This window comes from Nyctereutes procyonoides, unplaced genomic scaffold (genome assembly GCF_905146905.1).
Source record: "Nyctereutes procyonoides isolate TBG_1078 unplaced genomic scaffold, NYPRO_anot_genome, whole genome shotgun sequence".
Taxonomy (NCBI): domain Eukaryota; kingdom Metazoa; phylum Chordata; class Mammalia; order Carnivora; family Canidae; genus Nyctereutes; species Nyctereutes procyonoides.
In genome coordinates, this window is record NW_026575142.1 from 49236611 (window position 1) to 49261532 (window position 24922).

Genomic DNA, 24922 nt, shown 5'->3' on the forward strand with positions numbered 1-24922 from the left:
AGCACTGCTGAAAGAAAGCTACATTGCATTAAGTTCCTCAAAAAGAAAACAGATATTGGGGTGCCTAGGTGGCTCAGTTAAGTGTCAGCCTTTGGCTCAGGTCATGATCCTAGAGTTCTGGGATCGAGCTCCACATCAGGCTCCCTGCTGAACAGGGAGTCTGCTTCTCTCTCTCCCTCTGTACTTGTGTGCACGTGCTCTCTCTCTTTCTCTTTCTCTCTCTCATGTATAAATAAATTTTTTTTAAAAAATTATGTGAGGTGATGGATGTGTAAGTTGATTATGGTAATCCTTTCACAAAATATATATCAAACCATCACATTGTGCACCTTAAATAAAATTTTTATTTGTCATTAGTACCTCAGTAAAGCTGGAAAAAAAGTTTATTTTATTTTTTTATTTTTTTTAAAGATTTTATTTATTTATTCATGAGAGACCCAGAGAGAGAGAGAGAGAGAGAGAGAGAGAGAGAGAGGCAGAAACACAGGAAGAGAAGCAGCTCTATGCAAGGAGCCCAACATAGGATTTGATTCCGGGATTCCAGGTTCATGCCCTGGGCCAAAGGCAGGCTCCAAACCACTGAGTCACCCAGGGATGCCCTGGAAAAAAGTTTTTTTTTTTTTTAAAGATTTTATTTATTCATGAGAGAGAGAGAGAGAGAGAGAGAGAGGCAGAGACACAGGCAGAGGGAGAAGCAGGCTCCATGCAGGGAGCCCGATGCGGGACTTGATCCCAGGATCCAGGATCCAGGATCACACCCTGGGGCAAAGGCAGGCACTAAACTGCTGAGCCACTCAGGGATCCCTGGAAAAAAAGTTTTAAAAAGAAAAGTTGGCTATTTCATAACAAGGTATTTATTAGTATCATAAATGCTGTTTAAAAATATTTGATAGACTATAAAATATTTTTTCAGAATTTGTAAACAAGAACAAAGAAGGTTTCCTAATTTATTAAAATCACACATACACAAAACTTTAAGTTTTTCAAAGCATGGGAAAATGTTTGTTTTAATGTTAAGTTTAAAAAGCAAGATACAGGGATTCCCGGGTGGCTTAGTCCTGGGATCGAGTCCCACATCAGGCTCCCTGCATGGAGCCTGCTTCTCCCTCTGCCCTCTCTCTTTCTCTCTCCCTTTCTCTCTCTCTATCTTTCATGAATAAATAAATAAAATCTTTAAAAATAAATAAATAAAAAGTAAGATACAAAACTCCATAACAACCACAGTCTTAGCTAACTAATAAACATGCAATAAAAAAGACTGAAAGTTAATGTACAAAAACAATAACAAGGGTTTTTGTGGGAGACTACTTTGAATATTTTCTTTTAATTCTTAAGAACAGAAAAAGACCATTTTAAAAGAGTCCATATCAATCTCTTTGGGAAACTGTTTGGCATTATCTGTTAAAGCTGAACATGTACCTCATGCAACCCAGAAGCTAGTGACATTTACTGATCACCTATGTATCAGGCCTTTCCTGAGCACTTCATATGTATGTTGAATTGCAGTGGTGAGGGTGAACATCCTTGCCTTGTTCCAATCTCAGTGGAAAAGCATTTCATGTTTCATCATAAGCATGGTATTGTTGTTTTTTGTAGATACATTTTATAGGTTTGAAGAGGCTCTCTTCTGATCCTAGTTTTATGGGAATTTTTATTAATGAAAGGGTGTTGAATTTTGTAACACGCATTTGCTGTTGTATCTGTTGGGATGATTATGTCATTATTTTCTTTTATTCTCTTAGTGTTATAGTGTTATATATAGTGTTTGAGTTTTCTGACATTAAGCCAGCTTTGCATTCTTATAATAAATGCCATTTCAGTCATATTGTGGTATATGTTTAAAAAATTCACTAGGTTCATGGGTCCCCTGGGGTGGCTCAGTCAGTTAAGGAACCGACTCTTGATCTCAGCTCAGGTCTTGATCTCAGGGTCGTGGATTCAAGCTCTGTTTTGGGCTCTGTGCTGGGCATGAGCACCTCCAGCTGTATCAATGCCATTGGAATAATAAATTTGATATGGTGGTGAAAAAAAAAGTCAATCAATGCATGCACACTAAGTTCAATTTACTAGTGCTTGGAACATTTTTGCATCTGTGTGGGATGCAGTGAGGAATATCAGTATCTATGAGGGATATCGGTCTGTAACTTTGCTTTTAATAACATCTTTGTCATGGTTTTTTCTTTTTTTAACCAGGGTTATACTGGCATTCTTGAATGAATTAGAAAGTGTTTCCTTCTCCTGTGTTTTCTGAGTTTGTGTAGAATTCGTATTTTTATTATTAGTAGTGGGCGGTGGTAGTGATGATAGTGATGGTGGTAAATCATTGATCTTACCCTCTGGTAAAGGCATGTGGGCCTAGAGCTTTTTTTTTTTTTTTTTTTGAGAGAACATTTTTATTATGAATTTGACTCATTATTAATTCTTCTAATAGATCTGGGGAGACTTAGATTTTTCTAAAATTTTTTAAGTCAGTTTGAGGAATTTGTGTTTTTTTAAGATTTATCCATATTATCTAAATTGTTGCATATACTGGCATAATATTCATATCTTTGTATTGTTCTTAGTGTCTTTAGTATCTGATGTTATTTTTCTTCCCTCATGCCTAATGGCATTTTTTTATATTTGTTTTTTTAATGCACTATTTTTAGCAGTTTTAGGTTTATATGAGAATGAGCAAAAAGTACAAAAAATTTCCATATTCTTTCTCATCCCCCCACTGAGTTCTCCTTATTATAAATATCTTGCAGTACTATGAGCCAATAACAATACATTTTCATTAATTGAAGTCCATAGTTTCCATTAGGGTTCATTCTTTGTGTTGTATCATACAGAATAGTTTCATCTCAATAAAAATCCCCTGTGCGCTACCTCTTCATCCATCCTCCCTCCCGCAAACCCCTGGCAATTGCTCATCTTTTTACTGTCTCCATAATTTTGCTTTTTCCAGAATGCCATATAGTTGGAATTATATGTATATAACCTTTCAGATTGGCTTCTTTCACTTAACACAATTGGTTCTTTTTTTCTTTTTTCTTCATCAATCGTGCTAAGGTATTAACTTTTTTAGTAATATTTAAAAAAAATAGCTATAGAAAGTTTATTCATTTTCTGTTTCTTAATTTCATTGGTTTCTGTTCTTTATTATTTCTTCTTTCTTTGGGTTTAGTTGATTCTACTTTTTCCAGCCTTTTTTTGGTGGTAAAAGATCATTGCTTTTAAATTCTTCTCTGAACTACACATTTAAAGCTATAAAATTTCCTCTAAGCGTCGGTTTCATTTATCTCACACATTTTGATATACTTTCTTCATTCATTTAGTTTCAAACCTCATTTTCCTTGTGATTTGTCTTTTCACCCATGGGCCTTTAGATATGTGTTTTTTGGTATCCAAACATTACAGGGATTTAAAAAAATATATTTAAGAAAGAGTGCGAGCAAGCTTGAGTGAGCAAGAGGAAGGGCAGAGGGAGATGGAGAGAGAGAGAGAGAGAGAGAGAGAGAGAAACTCAAGCAGATTCCCTGAGTGTAGAGCCCAATGTGGGGCTTGATCTGACCCTGAGATCATGACACGAGCTGAAACTGAGCCAGATAGATGCTCAACTAACTAACTGAGCCACCCAGATGCCCCAACAGATTTTTTAGAAAAGCTATCTTATTGATATATTTAAAAAGTAGATAAAAAGACTTCAGTTTTTTGAAACTTACTGAGACTCATTTTAAGATCTATGTGGGTGAACCTTCTTTGCACAAATTCTGTAGTTAAGTGTGGTGGTCTGTGAATGTCAATTAGGTCAAGATGGTTGAAAGTGTAGTTTAAATCTATCTGCTTGTTGATTTTTTTTTTTTTTCGGCAGGGGGGTACTTAGTACTATGTGCTACTAAGAAAGGAGTTTTAAAATCTCTGATTGTAGACTTACCTATTTTTCTCTTAAGTTCTGTCAGTTTTGTACTTGGAAGCACTGTTGTTGAATACAACCATAGTTAGGGTTGTTAGGTCTTCTTGATGAAGTGTCTCTTTTATTATTATTAAATCTCCCTTTTGAGCTCTAATACTCTCTTACTGCTAATATTCTGTTTTAAAATCTACTCTGTCTAACTGGTAATATTTAGTTACAGGAGCTTTCATATACTTAGTATTTGCATGCCACCCCCACCTTTTACTTTCAAATTGTCTGGTTTTATATTTGAGTTGTCTTTTTTATAAATAGCATATGGTGAGCCTTGCTTTTTTTTTCTTCAGTCTCACAGTCTCTACCTTGTAGTCTATCTATATTTAATGTATTCATTGGTATGGTTGCCCTTAGGTGTACTTTTTTCTTTGTTTTCTATTTACTCAATCTGGAATTTATGCCCCATTTCCTTCTTTGACTGATTGATTGATTGAAGTTTATCAAATATTTTATAGCATTCCACATCAATTAATCTAATGATTGTTGAGCTATATCTTTTAAATATTTTTAGTACTTGCTCCAGAGATTTTACTATGTCACCTTAAAATATTATGGTCTACTTATTAATACTATGTCATTTCTTATAAAATGTAAAAACTACAGATATAAAATATATAACAGTAAGAACACAGAAGATGGGATGTAGTAGAATTATACTGCATTAGGGTTAACATTAGGGATGCTTGCAGCATTGAAACTTCAGTTTCTTAACTGTAGTCGATTAATGAACCTATAAAGATGATAAAATCATGTAGACTATAATACACATACATACACACACATACAAATCCAAAGAAAACTGGTGAAATCTGAATAAGGCCGGCAGATCATATCAGTGTCCCTCTCCTGTTTGTAATACATATTCTATTATAGTTTTGCAGAATGTTACCCTTGGGGAAGCTGGATAGAATTTACAGGGGATCTCTCCATGTTATTTTTTATAATTGTATGTCAATCTGCAATTATCTCAATAAAAATTTCTAAAAATGTTCTTGCTATAAGGTAACTGAATTTCATTGCTTAAAGTAAGGGGCCTTCAAGTATCAAGTAAGAAAAAAGGCAAAGCACATTTCTACCTGGATTTATTATATATTTTAAAGATAAAACATTCAACACTCCTTAATTCTATCACCTGGTGGGTAGAGCATGGTAGAAGGAATTCAGAATTATATTTATCAACATGCCTGCACTTATGTGTGCTGGATGCAGGCCAGCAGTGCATCAATAGACCTTCATTGCCCAGGCCTAAAGGGATTCTCCTAAAAGTAACTAACTATTGGAATATCAAATCCAACCTGCTATGTTCATGCAAGACTGGGTTAAAATTATTCCAGCCCAAAGAGGTTTTACCCAGTGCTGCTTAAAAATGTGTAAGGAGAAATATCTGTAACCTTATTTAACCAACAAATATTTCTTGAACATCTCTTTGAGTACTCCACTAGATGCTGAGGACACAGGAATAAAAATGACACAGTTACTGACTTTAAGAAGCTTAGTCTTTAGTGTGGAATCCAAACTTATACACCAGTCATTACAATAGAAATGTGTTAAATATGCACAGGATTCTGTGGAAACAGAGGAGGGACCTCCAGCAGATCCAAAAAGGTCATCAAGGGTTTCTGAAGGAAGGAATATTTGAACAAAGTCTTAAAAGATAAGTAGTAGAAATGAAGAGTTGACAGGACACTCTAGGGAGAGGCTACAGCAGTCATGTACCTGTAGGTTAGGAGAATAAGTAGTTCACTTTGGCTGGAGCCTAGAACTAGGAATGGTAGGAAATGAGGACAGAGAAGTTGGTAGGATTGCTTTAGAAATGGCTTTATTTGTCAGGGTAAGAAGTTTGTACTTCATCCGGAGGATTATGAGGAACTTCCTTTACATATTTTAGGACTTAAATGTGTATCCTTTCGTCTTCTTTTTTTTTTTTTCTTTCCAAAGATTTTATTTATTCATGATTCATGAGAGACACACACACAGAAAGAGAGAGAGAGAGGCAGAGACATAGGCAGAGAGAGAAGCAGGCTCCATGCAGGAATCCCAATGCAGGACTCAATTCCGGGACTCTGCGATCACGCCAAGTCAAAGGCAGATGCTCAACTGCTAGGCCACTCAGGGATCCTATCCTTTCATCTTCTTATAAGGACACAAGTCATTGGATTTTAAGACCTACTTTATCTAATATGAACTCATATTAATTTTAAAAATTATATCTACAAAGTCTCTAATTCCAAATAAGGTCACATTCTAAAGTTCTAGGTGAATATGAATTTGGAGGGACAGTGTGACAGTGGGTTGTGTGGCAGTGGCAGTGGGTTGAATTCTAGGAAGAGGAGAGGACATGCAGAGATACACATGGAGAAGAGGGCCATATGAAAACAGAGGGAGAGATTGGAGCAAAGCAGCTACAAACCAAAGAATGCCAAGGATTGCCAGGAGCCATCAGATGTTAGGAAGGGGCAAAGAAGGATTCGTTCATAGAGTCTTTAGGGGGAGCATGGCCCAGCTAACATCCTGATTTCACACATCTAGTCTTAAGAGCTATGAGGGAATAAACTTCTGTTGCATTAAGCTACTTCCTTTGTGTAATTTAGTAGCCTTAGGAAACTATTGTAGGGCAACCCTCTCCAGTCCCCTCCCTCTTGAGGAGTTTGTACTATCACTCAATAAACTTTGCTTTGCTGCCCATTCCCCCCCAACCCCACCACCACCAAAAAGGAAATTATTGCAGTATTTAATCCACATTCTACTTATTATGTAAATAGAATGACATAATAGAATAGACATAATAATGACTTATTATGTCAGCTCATTGAAGTAGTTTTATTTTTATTCCTTCAAGAGGCAGAGCCTGAATCCTCTCTCCTTGAATGTGGGCTGGACTTAGGGACTTGCCTCTAATGAATAAAGGGAAAATGAAGGTGTACAAGTTTGAAGACCAGACCAGTACTTGGCAAACTACACAGTCCATGGGCTGGCTGCCAATTTTTATAAATAAAGTTGTGTTGGAACATACCATGCCCATTTGTTTTTGTATTGATGTGGTTGTTTTTACACTAAAACAACTGAGGTGAACAACTGCAGTAGAGACTTATGGCATGCAAACCTAAAATATTTACTGTCTAGCCCTTTAAGAAAAAGTTTGCCAATCCCTGAACTAGGTCATAAAAAGCACTGCAGCTTTTTGCTTGCTCTTGATAACTTGCTCTGGGGAAAGCCAGCTGCCTTGTCACGAGGACACTCAGCCAGCCCTGGTGAGAGGTCCACATGGCAAGGAACTGGAGCCTCCTGCAAACAGCCATGTAAGTGAACTGCATCCGTGGTCAACAGCTTGACCAAAACTTCCTGAGACCCTGAGCCAGAACCACCCACCTAAGCTGCTCCCAGATTCTTGACCTTTAGGAAATGTGTGAGGTAATACATGTTTGTTGTTTTAAGCTGCTGAGTTTCGGGGCAGTTTGTTATGCTGCAATATATAGCCAATCCACTCATCCACCCCTTCTGCAGGGTTGAATGCAGCCTGTAAGCTGCTCTGCATGTCCTATCTGTGCCACAAACTTTTGCTGTTTTAGAAACATACTGGGGAAAGAAACCTTTTTATAACGAAGCTCTCAGATACATAGATAAGACTTTTAGGAAACAAAGGATAGTGGAAGGCAAGGGTTGTATTTCCTATAGTTTTCATAATTCTCCTTATTAACTAACATAGCACTAGGTGTGATCATGGCCACTGAGTATGACTGTTGCTAACAAAATATTAGGTTTGCTTATTAGCCATGCTTATTTGAGTCATCAGGCAGGATGTGTACTCTATTATGTTACTCACTATTATTTATATAAAGAGAGTATTAGATAATGCCATTATAATCTTTATTAGGTGTACCTCGAGGATTTTCACTGCTTCCTGTAAGTGTAAACCAAGTCATCTCTAATTGGGATGGTGTTGAGATCCATGACTATGTTCATTTCCTATTGCTGCATCACAATATTATCACAAACTTAGTGGTAAGAACAACACACATTTATTGCCTCCATTTCTGTGGGAGAGGACTCTGAACATGGCCTAGTTGGACCTTCTGCTTTAGGGTCTTACAATGCTTCAATTAAGGTTTGGCCAGGCTGGATTCTCATCTAGAAGTACTACTGGGATGCTCCTGTGGTTGTTGACTGCATTCAATTCCTTATGGTTGTCGGCCTGAGAGCTTCAGTTTGGGGAGTTTTACCCCTTTGGTTGTTATTATTTGTTGGCCAGAGGGTGCCACCAACTCCTAGAAGCCACCATATTTCCTTGCCACGTGGGGTTTCCAAACATGGCCACTCACTTCCTCACAGCTAGCCAGGGAGAGATTTCAGCAAGACAGGCGCTATGGTTTTATATAACATCATCACATAATCATGTGCACCTTTTCTGTATTTTATTGATTGGGAGTAAGTCTCATTCACTCTTAGGGAGAGGGATCACACAAAGATGTGAACATTAGAAGTGGAGGTCACGAAGTCACCTTAAGAATATGTTTGTTACAATGGACTTGGTGATCATGCAAATCCTCCCTGCAAGGTGGAGTTAATGTCTCACCAAAGATAATTTATGTATCTAAAAAAAAAAAAATGAAGTGCATTGTTTTTTGTTGTTGTTTTTGTTTTTTGTCCTCTGTGCTGCAAATGGATGACATCTGGGAGGGTGTCAAATTAGAAGAATGGAGGGAAAATGAATAGAGATGGAATAAACAAAAAGCAGGGGAGAAAAAAAGTATACCTAATTTCAAAACACACCTTCAGGCTGGAAAGTACTGTAGCCTGAAACAGCTTGGCACGCAGCTAGGTAGATTGACCCTGAGCAAAAGGTTCCTGCATATGAGGAGCCTAAGGTACTGTCGCCAGTAGCATAAAGGGAGCCCATTTCCACAAGGTTACAGATATAATGTAAAAAGTTCTATTATTTTTTCCTCCTCAATCATACCTGCATAGGTGATATTCAAGTTTTAGTAAGACCATAGAATAAGAAGGGTAACAGTAGATGTTATAGATCCCAAATCTCCCTTGATGTGTGACATGCATTTATTCATTCAGTGCATTTATATTGAATCCTTACCATATGCAAGGCCCTTTGCTGGTGCTATTTAGTCTTATATATGTTTATGGCGTGTGGCAATGGAAAGAGTCACCATATACTTACTACACCTGCCATGGGTGTGAGGGAGGAGTAGAGGCAGATGTGCCTAGGTCTGCCAGTCCTGACATATAAGAAGCTTATCTTATAAGAAGCTTGGTGGCAAAGACAGGAAAGTGAGTAGGTAAGTCACAGGAAATTCTTGAAAGAGAGAGCCATGAATATGGCAAAGGAGAAGGCTAGCCAATGAGAAACTGAAGATAATATATTTATCTGTGCACAAAGAATCTGATAGATAGTAAGTCCTCAGTTATATCAGTTGTCTTACCTCTCTCTTTACACAGTCTCTCATTTAAAAAAATTTTTTTTAAACATATACCGTTCTGTGTGTTATACATAGTAGTAAACACTATGGTAACCAGTGGTAACCAAACTGAATACATCCCTGACCTGTTACCCTTTATGTTTCCTCCAGCTTGGAACATCATTAGCCATTTCAACAATCCCTTCCTCCCAGTCTTACTTCCTCCATTCTTTGTCAACTTTTGGCCCTTTCTCCTCTGACTGTGCTCAACCCAGAGTGCTTCCCTAATCATGCTTTCTGGTGCCATGACCGTTTCGCTTCCTCAGTTGGGTCCTCACTGCTGATTAGTGACCTTAGGTCATATCTACCAGAGTAGCTATCCAAACCTCTTCTGTTCCCTATGTTTCCAGCTTTGTCATCCTCGTTCACAGGTGACTGTGCCCCCTGAGGGGTTTCCCAACTTCCTTTCTACTCCTCTCATAATCTTCTATTGCCATCCTCACTTTTCTGTTTTCTTGTAAAACAAAGTAAGTAAATACACACCCCTTCTCTTCAAGGCTTTTTAGTCCCAAACCCCCTCCTACCTCCTCAAAGCCTATGCTAGTCATGGCCATCTCTCATTCTGGTGAAAAGATATATGACCTAATACAGCATAATAGATTACAAAATTGTTTCTAGGCTATCTGTGTCTTGAAATTTGATATCTCCTTTAAAATTACAGGGAATAAAACTGTAACAAGTTTTTAAAGTTAGGATAATTTAAATAAATTATAATAACAATGAGCACTTATTAGCAGCTTTCAAAACTATTTTTTCCAAAGGTAATACATTTGTGCTTCATAGATAATTTAGAGATTTAAATTAAAAGGAAAAAAATAAAATCATTCCTATCCCTAATACAGAGATAACCATAGTTAATAATATATATGGTCTTCTACATGTGTATATGTATGTATTGGATCACACAGTACCTATTATCATGTTACCTTCCTTTTTTCATACTTTGTCATGAATATTTTTGTCTTTCTTACATATTTTAGTAAAAAATGTACAAAAGGTTTTAAATATTCTATTGCATAGTTTTACCTTTATTTATTTATTTTAAATATTTTATTTATTTATTCATGAGAGACACAGAAAGAGAAGCAGAGAAATAGGCAGAGGGAGAAGCAGACTCCCTGTGGGGAACCTGATGCAGGACTAGATCCCAGGACCCTGGGATCACACCCTGAGCCAACCAGGTGCCCCTTACCATAATTTTATTTAATAAATCTTCTCCTTAGGAGTATTCTGTTATTTCTAGTAATTTTTTGTTTTAAATGATTATGTAATGAAATCTTTATAGCTAGACCCTTTTGCAAGTTTCTGGTTACTTGTTTAGAGTAAACTCCTTAAAGTTGAATTTTGGATCAAAGGGTATTTACAATGTAAGCCAACTGATACCTCTTGTGAAATAATTGTACTTCAAAAAAGTTGTGACATTTAACCATCAGAGGTGTGTAAGAGTCTATATTTGATGGTAGCTACATTTGTGGTGAGCAGAGCATAATGTATAGAGTTGTCCAATCACAATGTTGTACACCTAAAACTAATGTAACATTGTCAGCTATACTCAAGGAAAAAAAAGAGGGTGGTCTGTTTTCCTACATCTTTTTATACCATATATAAAAAAGCAATCTTAGCCACTTTGCAAGGAGAATCTGGCATCTTACTTTGTTTTAATTTGCAGTTTTTTGATACTGAATTTACACATTTTTCTCACTGGTCATTGCATCTCTATTTTTGTGAATTGCCTGTTCATGAACCTTTTCCTCCTTTCCCAACTTCGTTTGTATGTTTATCTACCTTGATGATTTTTGAACTCACAGTTGTTCAAGTTAGTAAAATTATATTTTCTACTTCAGTTTTCCAGTAGTTCTGAGTCGGGTTTTTCTCAACACAAAAGATAGATTTTCTCTGGTCTATCTTCTATGCAAAAACTAGTCTGTCAAGCTGTGGCTTGTTCTTAACTTATTTAACCTCTTTATGCAACATGTTGATCTGCATTCAAGGTTCTGGAATAATTAGTAGCTTCATTAAAAGTAAAACCTAATCACATTGATCTCAGTCTACTTGTCTGACTTATAAGTTATTCTTCAGTAATATACTGCATTTTGTCTTTAAAATTCTTCAAGCAAGTAAGTCAATCGGAGAAGGACAAACAGTGTATGTTCTCATTCATTTGGGGAATATGAATAATAGTGAAAGGGAATATAAGGGAAGGGAGAAGAAATGTGTGAGAAATATCAGAAAGGGAGACAGAACATAGAGACTTCTAACTCTGGGAAATGAACTAGGGGTGGTGGAAGGGGAGGAGGGCGGGGGGTGGGGGTGAATGGGTGACGGGCACTGAGGGGGACACTTGACGGGATGAGCACTGGGTGTTATTCTGTATGTTGGTAAATTGAACACCAATAAAAATTAATTTATAAAAAAAATAAATAAAATAAAATAAAAATAAAATAAAATAAAATTCTTCAAGCATATTTTTCAAGTTTGCAGTAGGTGGCAGCAGCAGAAAATGTTCTTTCATTTACTTCAAAATGTAATTAGGCATTTATAGGGGACAGAATAAAGGAACTGCCCTAAATATGAAGAGCTTTGTGATGAAAGCCACTCGGAAATGTACATTCAGCATGAAGTATGTATTTCATAACTCAGCTAAGAAGTCAGCACTCACAAATACTCTTCCTTAGAAAATGCATTTTATTTTTCAGATGTTGCAGTGCTGACTAACTAGACTAAGTTTGACTATTTTTTTTTTCTGGAATCTTATTCTCCCCTCACATACATATTCTCATATTTATAGTGAGAGCAACTTCAAGGTACCAGCCTCTCTTCCGGAGGAATGGCCTTTTGAACGATGACTGTTTAATGCAGAGCTCTGAGTAATTTAATACACAAAAATTATCAAGGTAGATAAACATCAAAGCTAAGAAAATATGGCCTTTTTAGGCCACTGCTTCATTATGGGTGGTCTTCAGTGGGGCTTCACTTTGCTAACTTAATATTTCAGGGCCGGACACCTGGGTGGCTCAGTGGTTGAGAGTCTGCCTTTGGCTCAGTTCGTGATCCCAGAATCCTGGGATCTAGTCCCGTGTTAGGCTCCCCGCAGACAGCCTGCTTCTCCCTCTACCTATATCTCTGCCTCTCTCCCTCTCTCTCTGTGTCTCTCGTGAATAAATAATAAAGTATTTTAAAATTTTTAAATTAAATTTCAGGACCAATGTGTATTTCAAGAGTATTTATAATAATGTTCTTTAGGTCTTCATACTCCCCCTGAAGTTGAATAAGCATTGTCTGTGATCCTTTCACATACTGACAGGGGCAACCAACACCACAACAGGGGACTTGGGAACACATCTGCTTTTGTTTCTAGATGACAAGGACAGGTAGATATCACGTTCCAGAGGCCAGGAGAGGTAGCTGCAAGATAGGCTCTGCAGTTGTGGGTTTTGAGGGGAAAGAGGAACACCTGCTTACTATGGCTAATTGAAATTTAATGATGATTTTGATGGCAGCAAGATCAGATTATTCTCAACTAGGAGCAGCCAGATGCTGTAGGAAAAATATGGAACTGTAAGCAATGGCTTCCTAGTCTACCATTTCTTAAGATTGTCTCAGAATGAAAAAGAACAGGTAGGATTCAAGAACAAAGTGAAGGTGATCTGGAGTGGTTTTTCCAACTCTGAAGATTAAGGGGTGTTTTTTTGAGGAGGGCTTGGGAGCATTCTTTCACCCTTAATTCCATCCCAGCTCACACTCCATATGTGAACATGTAAAAAGAAAGGAGAGTTTCTAGTCCTAGACTGTAAGGTTCTTCAGGGTAGAGACTATGAATTTATTACCGGCTCTCAGTTCAATACCAGCACATACTGAATGCCCAGCAAGTTTTTATGAATGTCTAAATGAAATTAGCTACCTCAGAGCAACTCCCTCCTTGCCTTCTTTCCTTTCATACCTCCCTAAAACTGCCCCCTTTCTTCACGTGCTCTGTAGCAGACTCTGCTCACAGTGACACATGCATTAACTCTTTCTCCCCAGCAAGAGTATAGCTTACCGGAGAGGTTTCTGGTAAAGAATGGCTGTTGTTGACTAGTCAACACAGAAGAGATGCCTAGGCTAAAGGCCTTTGGGGGTGGTTTTTAAAAAGATTAAAGCATGAAAACTTCCTAGGCTAGGGGAAAAAAAGGAATTTTGTAAGAATAGAAAATACAGGGATGTCTGGGTGGCCCAGTGGTTAAGCATCTGCCTTTGGCTCAGGTCGTGATCTCAGGGTCCTGGGATTGAGTCCCGCATCTGGCTTCCCATGGGAAGCCTGCCTCTCCCTCTGCCTGTGTCTCTGCCTCTCTCTCTCTCTCTCTCTGCGTCTATCATGAATAAATAAAGTCTTAAAAAAAAAGAATTGAAAATATATTTTCAGGACCTGGAATGTTTAATTGGGTTTAATAAAGCGCTCAAGAGTTGATTCAAGTATCCAGTCATATTTTCGAATTTCCAAGGACTGTTATTGGGCATAAACTGCTTCTATAATACTTGAATGACCATTTCCACTTATAGCTTGTTGGATCAGTGACTAATCGTTTGGGTCTATGTTCTTGTTTCTTTGTCCTTGTTTTAGTAGTACCATCTAGTTATTCTAGACTTTTCTCTTGTGTTAGATTTCAGATACCTTTGAGAAAACACGTGACTTTTAAAAATGCTTGTTGGCTTTCCTTTAGAACTGAGGACAGTATTCTATGTCCCAGGAGTACTGAGTGAATCTTAACTGTGTCAAGAAAAGAAAGAGGTAGCATTAGTGGTCACTGTTATCTTACAGAGAGACAGGATGATGTACTACAAAAACACTCAGGAGACCTGGGATCAGTTCCTGGCCCTGGCACAAATTCCAAGACTATGGAGAAATCTCTGAACCTCAATTTCCCCATATGTAAAAAAGAAAAAGAAAAAGAGAGAGAGAGAGTAGATTTGACTTTTAAGGTTTCTCGCAGGTTCTTGATCCTCTGAGTCAGTATTTCTTCTCCAGATGTCTGGAACAATCATTTCTTTTTCGTCCCATTTAGGAAATAGCCATATAATACTTGATAACAGAATACATTAGTTGGGATACAGACTAAACAGCAGGAACAATCTCAACAAAATTTGGTGGCTCAGAAAAGAAAGACTGTTCTTTCAGCCTTCATTAACAATCTTAAAGTAGGCAGGTATTTCAGCACAAATAGAGGACACTGATTTATTAGAACATTCAAAGCCCAAAGTTAATTGTTTTGTTGCTCTACTATTGCCTGGGAGTATTATCATCTGCATAGTAGATGCTGATTTAGCACTGGAAGGAAGAGAGTCCAGGACCAGCAGCTTCACTTCTTGGATAAGAAGACTTGGAATTTGCCTCACTTCCACTCATGTCCCATTGGCTAGAACTCAGTCATGTGATCACATCTACAACCAGGAGAATAAAGTCTTTAGCAGCATAGCATGCACCCACCTTAAACTTTAAGAGTGGGAGGGTTAAGGTTCTATACCTAAAAGGAAAGAGAAAAGACTGAGTACTGGGGGACAGACTCTGCTTTCTCTTATAATTTTAAGCCACGATAACAATTTATATTTTGCTGTTATTGTGCTTTTATCTTTTTTTTTTAATTTTTATTTATTTATGATAGTCACAGAGAGAGAGAGAGAGAGGCAGAGACACAGGCAGAGGGAGAAGCAGGCTCCATGCACCGGGAGCCCAACGTGGGATTCGATCCCAGGTCTCCAGGATCGCGCCCTGGGCCAAAGGCAGGCGCCAAACCGCTGCGCCACCCAGGGATCCCGCTTTTATCTTATTTAATGAAATAGTCTGAGATTGGGATCTGTGATTTATCCATATACATATACACACATACCCAGATAAACACACACATACCCAGCACATGTCAAGTTGTCTTGAGCATAAATGGCATTCAACCAAAATGTGTATATTTGATTTATATATAGATTTTTCAAGGTATTAAGTAAGCACGATGTTGGCACCACCTTCACCAATACCCTGCTCCATCTACTTATTGCTTGTTTACTGAATGTTACATGTAAAACTTTATTATTTTTTTAAAGATTTTATTTATTTATTTGACAGAGAGAGAGAGTGAAGGAGCACAAGCAGAGGGAGAAGCAGGCAGAGGAAGAGGGGAGAAGCAGGCTTTCTGGGGGGCAGGGAGCCTGATGCAGGACCAGGAGCCTGATGTGGGGCTCGATCCAAGGACCCAGGGATCAGGACCTGAGCCAAAGGCATACGTTTAACCACCTGAGCCACCCAGGTGCCTCACATGTAAAACTTTAATTCTCAATCTAGTTAAGGAGAGTAGATTGGAACCAATGAGGTAGTAAAAATTTTTAAATATGTGTAGATAGGTAGATGGACTGGGAGCAGGTTGCTACTAATAGCAGCTATTAGTAGCAAAGATGGTATTATTTTCCTATTTGGGGATAGTGTGATTACATGTAATAGGAAACCAAGAGCTTTCCAGTGTGGCTTCATCATTTGGTTCTAAGTGTATTCCCTAGACATCACATATATTTAAAAAATATAAACTTCAAAACAGATACTTCCCTAAAATATTGTTGGGTTCTGTCTTCTCTGTTTCCTTCACTAGTATTCTTAATAAAGAACTGACTATGGTGCTGAGTGTGAATCTATGTGGTAGGAGCCTATTTACAGATAGTCTTGTAAGTCTCCTTTTAAAAACAGCCCAGTTTGGGGGCACCTGGGTGGCTCAGTGGGTTAAGCAGGGTCTCAAGATCAAGCCCTGCATCAGGCTCCCTGCTCAGCAGGGAGTCTCCCTCTCCCTCTGGCCCTTCCTCCCTCTTGTGCTCTCTCTCTCTCCCTCATTCTCTAAAATAAATAAAATCTTTAAAAACAGGCAGTTTTGATTTAGTGTTAACATGTTATCCACTCTGACTTCCGGTTCCGTATCTACTGCTCTTTTAGACTATAATCCTGTATTGGAATGAAAAGTACTAGTATGTGCTTTACCAGTTTTTTGTTTTGTTTTGTTTTGTTTTTTGTTTTGTTTTTAAAGATTTTATTTATTTATTCATGACAGACACAGAGATAGAGAGAAGCAGAGACACAGGCAGAGGGAGAAGCAGGCTCCATGCAGGGAGCCCGATGTGGGACTCGATCCCGAGTCTCCAGGATCATGCCCTGGGCTGAAGGCGGAGCTAAACCACTGGGCCACCGGGGCTGCCCTGTTTTTTGTGTTTTGTTTTTGTTTTTTGCTTTACCAGTTTTACATTTGGTATAAACTATCTTTGAACAACTGTCTTTATTCTCTCATATCCAGTTTCCCCAAATCCTTCCTCTTTGAGGTCCAGTTCCAGTTTGCCTCCTTTGTATAACAGACTATAACCACCCAGCCCCAAATAATCCCTGTATCAGAAAGAGAAGACCTAGTTCAAACCCTGGGCAAACTGCAGCATAAGGACAGAGTATGTTTGTTTAAGGACAAGCCTTTATTCCTTTTACAAACATGCCAATTTGCCAAAGACAAGTAAACGGCAAGTACTGGCTATCGTCTGGACCAGGAAGAGTGGTTTCCAGCCTTTTTTCGGCCTCACCCCACATTCCCAAAGCCCTCGCTGAGCCTCAACCCCAGACATCTTTGCTCTTTCTTTGCTCTTGGGACATTTTTCTCCAAAGGACAGTATACCTTTTTTCTAAAAGCTTTGATCTTATGTCAACAGAGGGCAACAGAGAGCACCACTCTGTAGACTAACCTGTAGATCTCAAAGTTGGACAGTCCCAATCCCCTCTAGTGCCTAGGGAGACAAAGCTGGGGGACCTTTTTTTTTTTAAGCTATGACAGACTGGTTGCTGTTATGGGAATGCAGAGTGCTACACATTTTGCATTATGTAGGAAAGTCCTTTCAAGCAAGAATATTCTCACCCCCAAATGTCGGTTAGCTTTCTTCTAGTATTGTTCTCTAATCTCAAGTGAAACATCCCTGTCTACCTTGCTGATTTAGCACTTTCTCTGTTTAGTGTAGTTGTTCATGTTGTTCTCAGTTGTTCTCTGGCTCCTTGAGATAAAGTACTGGCTTTTTCATATTTGCATTGTTACTTTTTTCACTTTTAATTTTTAGTCATTGAGTGATTATAGAGTCTTTAATGGGGGAGGGTCAAGGGGTAATGGATACAATTTAAAAGTAGAGTCAGTAGGTTACAGAGTTTAGATAGAGCAAGATTAGATGAGCCCATCTTCCTGAGCCTTCATTTTCTCACATATAAAATAGGACTAATATCTACCCTATTTTCAAGTACTTTGTAAATTGTAAAAGTACAGGATTGTTTACAAAGAATGTCTATGATAGATTTGTTCCCCATCATTATTCCTGGAATTTAGATATGCTATATTTTAAAAGAACACACTTATATAAGGAAGATGTTTTAACACAAAAGGCATGGCCAGCTTTGTGCCATGTGTTCACTCTTGGAGCCCTAGCTTCCGGTGACCTCAGCTCCTTCTGAACGACCTGACTGATGGTGATGGATAGAGCGTGATGGATGGAGAGTGTTCTCAAATGCAGAAGATGCAGGAACCGACTAAAAACAAAATGGCAGATGCTCACTATTCCTACATTTTGCTCTTTAGTTCTATTCCTTGCACTATGAAGCTAAAGTGGAAATGCCAACCTCTATCTAGCTAAAGGAGATGAGAAATTAAAACAGGTTCAGAAGAATAGAAGTTAGATAGTTTACATGACATCTCAGCAGCTACACCTCTCAGCAGTACAAATTCTATGTGGAAGAGTAAAGTAATGTATAAATTTTCCTTTTACTCTTTCAGTATGGAAAGTGCCTTTATAAACTCAAGGTATTATTTTTAGCCCCATAGAGGTTAGGTTAATGGTACCTTGCCAAATTTCGTATATCATGGAATGGTGTATTTCAGGGATGCTAAATATTTTATTAATTGAAAAATCCATTTGCTTTTGATTTATTTCAGTGCATCTTCACTATTGATCAGAGAAGAATTCTTACATCCTTCGTTTGTAATCATTCTTTTGACAGGAATAATACATTAAAACTTCATTAAGCTGTTAAGATTTATACTAAATAGCATATAAAATCTCTGAGCAATTGCTTTTCTCTGGCTAACTAGATGTATTATTATATGTTGAGAAAAATATTAAAGACCTCAAATCTACTTAACTCAAAATAGTTTTCAAAGTTTGCCAGTATAATGCATATGTTTAGGGTTTTCTTTTATCATAAAGATGATTGTAGAATTTATGGACTTGAGACTTTCATCTTTTGAAAAGTTAATAGATGCTTAGTGTACACTTTTATTTACAGTCTGTTTTAAGAAGGATTTGAAGTCCTTACCATGAAATATATATTAAATCAGGTTAATAAAAGGGAAATCAACCCAAAGCAGGAAAGGGAAAGCAAATATGCTAACCACGAAAGCTAAAATAGATAGAGAAAAAAAAATAGATAGAGATATATAGATTGATGGATAGACTGATTTGAGCATAAAGTTGGCTTTAAGTGTCCCACCCACAGGGACAAAAACATGGAAATTCAGTGGATTACATTGTTCTTATTGAAAATGTGGGTGCCTAATAACTTTTTGAGAACAGGAAACTTTTCTCCAGTATTAAGTTCTAAAATGAATTCTTCGTGTGAATTCCTTGCATCTGAGACATCCTGCCAGGTAAAGGACAACACAGAAACAATATTGCTGTTCCTTATAATTCTGGATACAAGCAAAGCCATAACACAAAAGGGTAACTCTGTGACAATGATTCTGCTAAGGGGCACTAGGCTAATAATATTTAGGTAACAGGTAACTTTCTGATGATCTGGTCATCTCCTTTGATACAAGGATAAATTTTAGTGATCTTTAAAATAATTTTTTTCCTCAGATGTTTCTTAAAAATCGCTTTCTCAGCTAGGCATTTAATGGGAGCTAGACAGCAATAGCAACAACAACAAAATTGAAGTCATAGTTTGCTGTGTCAAACCATATACACCTTGAAAACAGGGAAAATTCAAGTTAATTTTCTTTTTAAGATTTTGTTTATTCATGATAGACACAAAGAGAGGCAGAGACATAGGCAGAGGGAGAAGCAGGCTCCCTGCAGGAAGCCCCATGCAGGACTAGATCCCAGGACCCCCGGAGCACAACCTGAGCCGAAGGCAGATGTGTTTAACTGCTGAGGCACCCAGGCATCCCAAGAGTTTAACATTCTGAAAGTAAAGAATTTCAGCCAGGGTTCTCACCTAGTAGGTTGTTTTCCATATTAGTTCAAATGATTGTATATAAACTACAGGTTTACTGGAGAAATTTAGCATTTTGTTTTTGTTTTCTTGATGAAGAGAATTTTTGGTCACCCAGCTTAACCTCCTGAGCATTCCCCCACTCAGATGCAGATCTCAGAGAGTAATCTCCAGTCTCCTAAAGGAAAATGATTTGGATGAGCTTTTCTTTGGAAGATGTGTCCCTGATATGTAATATTTTTAAAGAATTTCCTACAAAGGTCTGTTCAAGCTTACTGTAAGCAAAATAAAGATGTTTTGTTTTTCCCTGTGGTTTTTAATCCCTGGATCTGCACAGTTGTTGAAATTTCCCTTGCTGAGAATAGAGGGGCCCATGGTATTTGAATAATAACAGCAACAATAACAATAAAACCGAACACCTACCCATATCATTTGCTCAGTATCTTCTATATTACAGGTTCTGTGCTAGTTTTCTCATGTATTATTATTATTTTTAAAGATTTTATTCATTTATTCCTGAGAGACAGAGAGAAGCAGAGACATAGATGGAGAAGCAGGCTCCATGCAGGGAGCCCGATGCAGGACTCGATCCCGGGATTCAAGGATCACGCTCTGAGCCAAAGGCAGATGCCTAACCGCTGAGCCACCCAGGCGTCCCTCTCATGTATTATTTTAACTTTCACATAATAGACATGGCCTATTATTATCCCCATTTTAGTAATGAGAACACTGAAACTCCAATTTACCTGAACTTATGTAACTAATAAGTGGCAGAGTCTGGATTTGAACCCAGATCTATTTACTAGCTTTTAATTACTACACACTGGTGCCTGTGGAAGAAATCTGAATCTACATGCATTAGCCTTAAGTTCATTATCTTCTTTATTTTTTGTGGTATTTCTGACAAAAATTGTCACTGGGTCATTATACTTTGAACTTCTCTTAGATCCTGGCTTAAATGAGTCATTTTCCTTTAAAAAACACAATTTTTCTCAAAAAAACAATCCTAGAATAGCCATATTTTTATAGCAGAATAATTGTACCTTAACTTCTATTCTTAGATTGTCTTCTAATAATGAGGTTTGAATATCTTCTTGGAAAACAAGACCAGAGTTATCTTCCAGTTGTTCCTGAGATTTGAAGAGGTTCATTTGATTCCTAAAACTGCTTACTCACCTACTAATGGCTTTGTAGTTCTCCCACTTTTATTTCAGCCCCCATGCTGAAATAAAAAATTACTTGTGATGACTTGGCTTCATATCTCTAGAGTTGCAGTGTCCCATATAATGACTATCAGCTAGCCACATATGACTATTTATTTTAAATTTTAAATGAACTAAAATTAAATATAATTTAAAATTCAGACCCCCAATCACAGTAGCCACATTTTCAATTCTAAACAGTCACAAGTGGCTACTGTCGTAGTGCAAATTATAGAACATTTCCATCATTGCAGGAAGTTCTTGGGCAGTGCTACTGTAGAGTGTACACTTCTCATGGCCCCCTTTCCTTACCTTCCTTATATTATAAAAACAACAATGGCTTCTTCCAAGAATGACCTCTACAATTTCTGTAATTTGGGGGAGGTAACATATCTTCCCGATGATTTCCCATGATATTCAACAGTAGAAATTCAACAGTAGAAATTGGCTCTTTTGATATTTCTGTGGCTCAGGGAAGCACACTAACACAGATCAAGTTCATCTTACTAAAATGGCAACTCCACAGAGCCAGCTCATTTTTATTTGCCAGATTACACATTGAGCCAGCTTCTTAGGTGGCTGTGTTTAGAACTGTTTATAGACTGTTTTTTTGAACTGCATCAGAGACTACCCTGATCCCTGGTAGACTTGTTGAGTAATGATGTTGCTGTCAAACCTTACAGCAAATTGGGTTGGCTTCCATAACAGAGTTGGCCATCTTGTTCACATGTTCCACAAAAAAGCTGCCTCCTTCTATCAGTTAGTCTGTATTATTTTGGAAGAAAAAAAGATTTTTTAAAAATAAATCTGATTCTTTTAGTGTATCCTGGTTAGTTTTGATTGTTGTTAAGAGACAGAGATGCATATTCTTAATTCCTTCCCACTTATGTGACCTACAGTAATCTTGGTACATGGACATATTGATATAAGCCAATGTAGTATAGTATACTACTACATTCCTAGTGCCTACTAGGGAGGTACCAGTATTGTTGGCTTGAGCATTCCTATCTTATGGGGGTAAACGTCTTTGGTCTGTCTTTTCCATAGGGATATTACACAATAAGCTCCTTTAGAAAAATCTGTTGAATATGTTATTTGTCAATGATATTCTATTGTTTGGTATATAGAACAGTGCCCCAAACATCTTTGCTATATGTAAAATAGTCCTGGAAAGTTTTGTTTCCTTTTGTTTTTCCCAACGAGCTAAGCAGTATGCAGCACTCATTCATGTCAGGCTTGAACCCTCCTTAGCCACACAGAAGCATGCAACTACTCTCCTCTCAGCTGTACAAATAGTCTGATTAAGAGATAGAGTAAGATCTCTGTTCAGAATGTTCTTGGTCATTGGACACCTCTTAACCAAGGCATTGTATTAACAACTGTTGTCCCAGTTTCAGGGATTTCCCAAGCTCAAAAAAGCTGTTATCGGTTTTAGTAATGTATTGGTAATCATGAAGTAAAATGATAGAGTATAGGGGAAGTGAATCACATCAATCTCCACTTTTGTGTGACTCCTGACATTTTTTTTAAAAGAGTAAAGAAATGTCATGATTTATTTATTTTGCTATTGTGTTTTATGAGTTACTTATATATTTTGGAAATTAACCATTTATCAGATATATATGTTTTACAAATGTTTGTGCCACCGATTCTGCAGGTGACATTTTCATTGTGTTGATTAAAGCTTTTTAGTTTGATATAGTCTCACTTGTCTGTTTTTGCTTTTGTTGCCTGTGCTTTTGGTGTCATTTCAAGAAATTATTGCCAAAACCATGTCAAGAATGGGGAAAGGTCTTGAATAGATGTTTCTTCAAAGAAGACATACAAATGACCAATAGGCACATGAAAAGATACCCAACATCCTTAATTATCAGAGAAATGCAAAGCAAAACCACAGTGAGATATCATGTTACATCTCTTAGGATGGCTATCATTTAGAAAAGGAGAACACATGTTGGGAAGGTTTGGAGAAAATAGAACCTTTGTATGCTGTTGGTGGGAATGTAAAATGGTGCAGCAACTATGGAAAACAGTATTCTTCATAAAATTAAAAATAGAACTATTATATGATTCAACAATCCCACTTCTGGTTATATGCCCAAAAGAATTGAAATCAGGATCTCCACAAGATACCTGCACACCCATGTTCATTGTAGCACTATTCACAATAGCCAATATATGGAAGATAACCCAAGTGTCCATTGACAGATGAAAGGATAAAGAAAATGTGGTGTATACGTACAATGGAATATTTTTCAGCCTTAAAAAAGGAAATTCTGTCATTTGCAACAACATGGATGAGTCTGAAGGACATTATGCTAAGTGAAACAAGGCAGTCACAAAAAGACAAATACTGTATGATTCCACCTCAATGAGATTTCGAAAATAGTCAACCTCGTAAAAGCAGAGTACAATAGTGGTTGCCAGAGATGGGGAAGAGTGAAATAGAAGTTGTTATTCAACGGGTATAAAGTTTCAGTTATACTAGATGAGTAAGTTCTAGAGATCTGCTCCACAACATAGTGCTTATAGTTAACAATGTGATATTATATTGTGCACTTCAAAACTTGCTAAGAGGGTAGATCTCATGTGAAGTATTCTTACCATAAAACAAACCAAAAAACCACAAAGGAACACAAGGAAACCCTGTGATATATCTACTGTATTAACTGTGGGGATGGGGTCATTGGTGTTTGCATAATTCTAAGCTCATCAAATTGTACACATTACATATCTGCAGTTCTTTGTATATCAATTATATCTCAATAAAGCTGGTAAAATTTTTTAAATTAGAACAATTCTTTTAAATTTTTTAAATTAGAAAAATTCTTTTAAATGTCATCAGCTGGGATCCCTGGGTGGCGCAGCGGTTTAGCACCTGCCTTTGGCCCAGGGCGCGATCCTGGAGATCCGGGATCAAATCCCACATCGGGCTCCTGGGGCATGGAGCCTGCTTCTCCCTCTGCCTGTGTCTCTGCGCCTCTCTCTCTCTCTCCCTCTCTCTCTCTCTGTGACTATCATAAGTAAATAAATAAATAAATAAATAAATAAACAAACAAAATAAATGTCATCAGCTCTTGTGAATTTAATATAGTTGTTTTTGCTGTTTATAGTAAGGCATCCTATTAAAACCAAAACATTTAAAAAATATTTGTATTAATTTGAGAGAGAGAGAGAAAGCACAAGCAGGGGCAAGGGGCAGAGGGAGAAGGAGAAGAAGGCTCTCTGCTGAGATGTGGGACTGGATTCCAGGACCCCGGGGATCATGACCTGAGGTGAAGGCAGATGCTGAACGGCTTAACCGACTGAGCCACCCAGGCGCCCGGAGCTACGTCTTAATGAGGAAATATTTACCTACCTTATTTACCTACCATATTTAAATGTGGTAGTAAATTACTCTTCCACACCCACTTTGATGCTTCACAAAGGTCAGCTAGATGATATTGTTCTTAAAAAAATAATTACATGTATGTAATATTGTCTTAAATATCTATATTTCTTAATCACTGAGTTATTATTTCCCATTATTATTTCCCTACTGTTTTGGCTTCTACAAGCCTTGGTGTGCAGGGCATGCATTTCTCCCTGGTCACTAGTTTTAGAAACTGTTTCCCTGACTTTGATTTGTTTTTTATCACATCGGAGCAGGCACATTGCTGAAATGCAAGAAAGGAGTTAAAGAAAATAGCCTCCAATGAATAAAAGAATGTGATTCTAATGTATGCATTTTTGGTAGCAATGACTCCACTGAAATTCTATTTTGATTCCCTCATTCAATAGCAATAATAATGTTTTCGTGACTATCACAGCCACACACACACACACACACACACACACACACACACGCCCTCCCCCCTCCACTCCCCCCTTCCCCCTCCCCCAGCTGCCAGTCTGTCTTAAGGCAGTGGCAGACGCCTGATTGGCGGGCTCTGTTTATTCTGTGACCAGATTCCTCCTAAAAGAGGGCAGGCCATGAGTGCCTGAAGCCTATTGGCCGGGCCTGCTCTGGACCCTCCCTTTCTTTTTTCATGGCACACACCACAGCGAAGTCTGTGCGGAA

General features: G+C 37.8%; 1 protein-coding gene across 3 annotated transcripts in view; it reads left to right on the top strand.

Moving 5' to 3' along the window:
* Positions 1–24922, top strand: part of MAP3K13 (mitogen-activated protein kinase kinase kinase 13) — a 168347-nt gene that overhangs the window by 49053 nt on the left and 94372 nt on the right. The gene's annotated exons all lie outside the window — the stretch shown is intronic.